This window comes from Papaver somniferum, chromosome 11 (assembly GCF_003573695.1).
Source record: "Papaver somniferum cultivar HN1 chromosome 11, ASM357369v1, whole genome shotgun sequence".
Taxonomy (NCBI): domain Eukaryota; kingdom Viridiplantae; phylum Streptophyta; class Magnoliopsida; order Ranunculales; family Papaveraceae; genus Papaver; species Papaver somniferum.
Window position 1 is genome coordinate 83,983,139 of NC_039368.1, and position 7,249 is coordinate 83,990,387.

Consider the following 7,249-nt stretch of genomic DNA (forward strand, 5'->3'; position numbering starts at 1 on the left):
ATCATCTTTTGAGCAACAAACACATATTTTGAGATCATGATTAATATGAGGAGCTAAACCCCATTGCTGAGGCGATAGAGGAAGTTATTTTTCCAACAAAAGGTGGTATATTATATTTTATCTTTTTATTTGCAATAATTATATGATTATTTGCCTTGAAATATTATTGAATATGATTTTTATTTGAGTGATTGTGATTGTGATCTATTTTGATGGAGTATGCTTAGTTTTAAGACTTTTGATGCTTCATACTTGGTATTTACAATTATTACTTTTGAAAATCTACTTGTTGCAATATTTTAGAATCAAATTAATCAAGAAAATTGCATAAATATAAGTATTGGTTTAATCACTTTGAACTTGGAAAATAGTGGAATCTTAGCCTCAGTGTTTGTTTTAGTATTGATATCATCTTTAATTGAGTTTGCTATAATTTTTAGTTAATTTTCTATTTTAATCTACAAATCACATCAATTTTTGGCCGCCGATGCGGAATTGTTTTTAGGGTTTTAGATTTTTTTTTATTTTTTATTATTTTTGTCCTTTTTTATGTTTTTGGGTATTTATCTGGTGTCTACAGGTTCTGGATCATAAAGAAAATTGAGCCAAGGAGTTTGGTGATTTCATAAAGACTTGGATCTAAAGATTAAAGCAAAAAGAAAAGAAAAGAAGACAATTTTATTTTAGACAATTTTGGTTTAGGGTTTGTTTATTTTATTTTAAGAAAAAAAACTGCATTAGGGTTTATTATTTTTGTAATTTTTTTTTGGACTTTGGGACATTATTTTTTTTATTACCCTACGGAAGGGTACTTTAAATATAAACTGTTTGCAGAGAAGGAGGACAATTACGATATTGTCTCTGCACCTTGGGTTCGTACACTAGACATCGGAGTCAGTGGCCCGAGTCGACTACAACCGATTCATCCCTCGTATGGAACGGGAGGTAAGATTCTAAACACTCGCGAATCCCCTGTCAGCGAGTTACTGGACTCCTTCGTATGCATATATGTTGAGGACTGAATACGGACATTTATTTTTCTAGTAAAGGGCAAGGCCTGGCCATACAAGATAAGGGTTCGGATTTCATCACCATTCTATTCTTTCCCGCTTTAGGAACACGTAACCTACGCGAACCTAAGCCTAAAATTTTGACTAGAACGAGACCGATAGGGTAACGAGCTTAACAGGAAAGTCATTCGAAAAATATTGGTTACTCTTTTAAGCATACTTCGAAGTTCTTGACGGTTTCTGTAAGTTGAATGCGTGACTGCGCCGCCTTCTAATACCGGTGAGGCCTTGGGTATCAAAGCTCCACCGAGCTTCCCTCGCCTCTATTCAACTTACGTTTAATCGGATTGATTCCAGAGGGGTTTGCTTAAATTGTAACGAATTCCCGTTCGAAGTATTAGAAACTGGTCTAGAAACAATCTAAGTTGAGCCATCATGCTTTTTGTTTGCTAGAAATCAATAGGTTTGATTTGGTTGAGTCGGCCTTGATCTGTGTTTTCTTACCCTTCCAATTTAGAAAATTCTATTGTATGCCTGAACGTAAAAGAGACGCACTAGTTAGATTTGTTAAAGAGAAACCTAGTAGTTCGAAGCGTCTCGATTACCTTAATCTAGAAAGTCCGGCTTTTGAAGAGTCTGTTTTTGAACGTTCTTTGACTGAGGAGAGAATCCATGTCGCTCCGATAGCGCCAGAAATTGCAACTTTGAAAGCTTTGTTGAATCCAACTAGGACTACCCGTCCTTCGTGTATTAAGTTAGTTGAAACGGAGGCACCCTATGAACTGAAACCTGGGACCTTACAGATGCTCCCAATCTTTTTAGGGAAAGAAAATTAAAACCCTTATTACCATGTTAGGGATTTTGAGGAAATTTGTAGTACTCTAAGAATTAGAGGCTTAGATGATGATTTTTTGAAACTTAGGTTATTCCCATTTTCCCTGAAAGATAAGGCCAAGTCGTGGCTGTATAGTTTGGACTCCGAGTCAATTGAGACATATGAACAACTTACATCTGCCTTTTTCAATAAGTTTTTCCCTAGGCACAAAACATCGTCTATTAGGACGCAAATATGCACATTTTCACAACAAGAGGGAGAATCTTTATATAGGTATTTGGAAAGGTTCAATGATTTATTATCCCAGTGTCCTCATCATGGTTTAGAAAAGGTTAGGCTAGTTCAGATCCTTTATGAGGGTTTAGATTATTCCACAACGACCATGGTTGAGTCTCTATGCACTGGTGGATTTGAAAACCAAACTGTTGATGCGGCGATGGAATTTTTTAATGAAATCGCCGAAAAAACCCAGCAATGGGAAAATAGTAGGGCACCCCAGAAAACAATTCTTTTAAGTAGAGGAAACGTTAATAGGGTAGAAGGAGGCTATGAATCAGATGCCAAAATTGCTGCTATAGCAAAAAGGTTAGAAGCCTTAGAAGTGGGCCAGACTAGTGGTAGAGTGGAGCCTTTTTGGGAAGGCCAGAATATTGAAGAGCAGGCCAATGCTCTTTATAATAACACTAGATTTGATAACCGTCAAAAGATTGACCCATATTCAGAAACCTATAATCCTGGTTGGAGAAACCATCCGAACCTTTCGTGGTCTAAGGGCCAAAGTCAAGGTCAGTTTAGTAATTCTAATGCTCCCCCAGGTTTTGGCTATACTAAGAATCCTTCAGGACTAGCTCAGTTTCAGAATCAGTCAGATAAGAAAATCCTAAGTTTAGAGGAATCTCTCGCCTTGTTAACTCAGCAAACTGCAAAATTCCAGTTATCCGTAGAACAGAGTCTACAAGCTAGTAACAGGATAGGACAAGAAAATAGTCAGGCTATTTCCGAGTTAAAAACCCAGGTTGGTCTGATAAGTGATTCTTTGAGAGAAAAAGGTAAGTTTCCTAGTCAAACACAACCCAACCCTAGAGGAGTTCATGAATTAGGTGCAAAACCATCGAATCAATTGAATGGTTAGAACCCTTAGAAGTGGTAGAGTTGTAGACAATAAGGTAACCATGCCCGATAGTGAACATACTGTAGTTCACCCCTCAGGATCTCACCTCTCAGGACCAGTAGCTGAAGAGACTGATAAAGTTTCTGATGATGTGAATTCGGTTCCTGAAAGGTCTGATTTTAGGCCTAGAGCCCCATTTCCTCAGCTATTAGTACCAACAAAGAAGGAATCGAACTTTAATGACATAGTGGAGGTTTTTAAGCAAGTTACCATAAACCTTCCCTTATTAGATGCAATTAGGCAAATTCCTGCTTATGCCAAGTTCCTTAAGGATATGTGTACGCGAAAGCGAAAACTTAGCGTCCATAAGAAAGCCTTTTTAGCTAGTCACGTAAGTTCAATCATTCAGAACACCACAACTCCAAAGTACAAAGACCCAGGTTCTCCTACCATTGCTTGCACAATAGGTAACTTCCGGGTAGAAAAAGCTTTACTTGACTTAGGAGCCAGTGTGAACTTACTGCCATTCCATGTATACTTACAGCTAGGACTTGGTGAAATGAAACCTACTCAGATGACACTGCAGTTAGCTGATAGGTCTGTTAAAATCCCTCGAGGTGTTATCGAGGATGTTCTTATTGAGGTCGACAAGTTTATTTATCCAGTGGATTTCGTGGTCCTAGATACCCAACCTGTCCCTGACCCAGAGAACCAGATACCTGTGATTTTAGGTCGCCCATTTTTAGCTACGTCTAATGCGATCATTAACTGTCGAAATGGTGTGATGAGTTTATCTTTTGGTAATATGACTATGGAGATGAACATTTTTAATGTCAGTAAGCAACCTCATGAGCTAGATGACACATGTGTTGAGGAGGTGAACATGATAGAAGCCTTAGTTCAGGAGTCATTACCAAACATCTTGTCTGAAGACCCATTAGAAAGTTGTCTATCCCATTTTGGTTTAGATTTTGACGACGATAGCACTATTGAACAGGTGAATGCTCTATTAGATTCTACCCCTGTGTTAGACACTGATAGATGGAAAGCTAGGTTCGAACCGTTACCAGTTTCTGAGACTACCCTAATTCCTTCTTTAGAAGAGCCCCCAAAGTTGGACCTTAAACCACTACCCGATACTCTAAAGTATGTGTTTTTTAGGCCCATCTGAGACTTTACCTGTGATTGTAGCTTCCAATTTGGATAGTGATCAGGAAAGTAGGCTAGTAAATGTACTTCAAGACAATAAGGAAGCTTTAGGGTGGACTATAGCAGACATTAAGGGTATAAGTCCTACTGTGTGTATGCATCAGATTCATTTAGAGGAAGACTCCAAACCTTCTAGGGAGATGCAACGTCGACTGAACCCTAACATGAAAGAGGTAGTTCGAAAAGAGGTGCTTAAGTTGTTAGATGCGGGTATTATTTACCCAATTTCAGACAGTAAGTGGGTCAGCCCTGTTCAGGTTGTCCCCAAGAAATCAGGTATCACTGTAGTCCAGAATGATAATAATGAATTAATCCCAACCCGAGTGACCACGGGATGGCGTGTGTGTATTGACTATAGGAAATTGAACAAGGTCACAAGGAAGGATCACTTTCCCCTTCCTTTTATCGACCAAATGCTAGAGCGATTAGCTGGACATAGTCACTATTGCTTCTTAGATGGCTACTCCGGTTATAATCAGATCGTTATTGCCCCAGAAGACCAAGAGAAAACCACTTTTACCTGTCCCTTTGGTACCTTTGCGTATAGACGCATGCCTTTCGGGCTATGTAATGCCCCTGCAACTTTTCAGCGTTGTATGATGAGCATATTTTCTGATATGGTAGAACGGTTCTTAGAGGTCTTTATGGATGATTTTTCAGTGTTTGGTTCATCTTTCGATGAGTGCTTGCATCATTTGACATTAGTGTTGACTAGGTGTAAGGAAAAAAATTTAGTGCTTAATTGGGAAAAATGCCATTTCATGGTTAAATCAGGAATTGTATTAGGGCACATCGTCTCTTCAAAGGGTATAGAGGTAGACAAAGCCAAAGTTGACCTTATTAAGACTTTACAGGTCCCAAAAACCGTAAAAGATATTAGGTCATTCCTAGGGCATGCAGGTTTTTACCGTCGATTCATTAAGGATTTTAGCTTGATTTCTAGACCTCTTTGCAATTTGCTTGCAAAAGATGTTAAGTTTGTCTTTGATGATGCTTGTTTAGAGGCTTTTGAGAAGCTTAAAACTTTACTCACTACTGCCCCGATAGTCCAGGCACCTAACTGGAACCTACCCTTTGAGATTATGTGTGATTCTTCAGATTATGCTATAGGCGTCGTTTTAGGACAACGAGAAAACAAATTACTTCATGTGATTTATTATGCTAGCAAAACTCTGAATGATGCCCAAATGAACTACACAACTACCGAGAAGGAACTTTTAGCCATCGTGTTTGCCTTGGATAAGTTTAGGTCCTACCTATTAGGTTCTAAGATCATAATCTATACAGATCATGCTGCTTTGAAATACCTTTTATCTAAGAAGGATACCAAACCTAGATTGATTAGATGGATCCTATTGTTACAGGAATTTTCCCCAGACATTAGAGACAAAAAGGGTGCAGAAAATGTAGTAGCAGATCACTTGTCTAGGCTAGTTGTTAGTTCCCCTAGTGATTCCCTTCCTATAAGGGATAGCTTTCCTGATGAACAATTGTTCTCTGTTTCCCAATCACCTTGGTATGCAAATATAGTGAATTATCTTGTTACTGGTCGAACCCCTCAACATTGGGGTAAGCAAGATCGTTCTAGGTTTTTAGCCGAGGTTAAGCATTTCTTTTGGGACGATCCTTATCTGTTTAAGTATTGTCCGGACCAGATTATTAGGAGATGTGTATCTGAGAGTGACCAGTCTAGTATTATCTCCTTTTGTCATGAACATGCATGTGGGGGTCATTTTAGTGCTAAGAAGACTGCTGCTAAGATTTTGCAGTGTGGATTTTACTGGCCTTCGTTGTTTAAAGATTCCCATAGTCATTGTGTTTCTTGTGAGCGTTGCCAGAAGTTAGGAACCATTTCCCGTAGAAATATGATGCCTTTGAACCCTATTTTAGTGATTGAGGTCTTTGATGTGTGGGGCATTGATTTTATGGGTCCATTTCCTATTTCGTTTGGTTATCTTTACATACTTGTCGCTGTAGACTATGTGTCTAAGTGGGTTGAGGCGGTTCCGTGTAGAATGACCACAGGGTCGTAGTCCAGTTTTTGAAAGAGAATATACTTACACGTTTTGGTACGCCGCGAGCTATAATTAGTGATGGAGGTTCACACTTTTGTAATAGACCGTTTTCTCTTTTAATGAAACAATACGGTATTACCCATAAAGTAGCAACCCCATATCACCCTCAGACTAGTGGTCAGGTAGAGGTTTCCAATAGGGAAATTAAACGTATTCTAGAGAAAACAGTTAATCCAAATAGGAAAGACTGGTCGTCGAGGCTTACTGATGCCTTATGGGCTTACCGTACTGCGTTTAAGACACCCATTGGAATGTCACCTTATCGTTTAGTGTTTGGCAAGGCATGTCACCTGCCTGTTGAGTTAGAGCATCGAGCCTATTGGGCTATTAAGAACTTAAACTTTTCACTTGACAAGGCAGGAGCTCAAAGAAAGCTCCAGCTCAATGAGTTGGACGAGATTCGTAGAGATGCATACGATAGTGCTAAGGAGTATAAGAACAAAATGAAACTTGTGCATGATAGGAATATTTTACGAAAGTCATTTTCTCCAGGTCAAAAAGTTCTTCTGTATGACACTCGTTTGCATCTATTCCCCGGGAAGTTGCGCTCTCGGTGGACCGGTCCTTTTGTGGTCCGTACTGTTTTTCCTCATGGCGCTGTTGAGATTGAGACACCAGATGGTAGTAGTTCTTCGAAGGTTAACGGTCAGCGATTGAAGCCCTTTTTAGAGCCTTTTCCTACAGGTGATGTTGAGGAGGTCCCTCTGGAGGACCCTGTTTACCTTGATTGACCATCGAGGCGATTTTGTATGTTGTATAATATTTTTGTAGGTTTTTGGTTACACTTCACCCAGGTACTATCTTTCCGACTTCTATCTTTACTATTTCCTCATGTTACTTATATTCTTGGTACTTTTCTTTGATTAGAAACATTGAGGACAATGTTAGATTTAAGTTTGGGGGTGGGGTAGAACTTTTTGTTAACTTTTCGTTGCAATAATTGAACTCCAGAGCCTAGAAATTTATCCCTATTAAGGATGGCACTAACCAATCTAAGTGGATGGAAGCA

The 7,249-nt window shown here is 39.1% G+C and overlaps 1 pseudogene; it reads right to left on the reverse strand.

Moving 5' to 3' along the window:
- Positions 1–2,069: 2,069 nt before the first annotated feature.
- On the reverse strand, positions 2,070–2,169 carry LOC113325535 (annotated as a pseudogene).
- Positions 2,170–7,249: the final 5,080 nt, after the last annotated feature.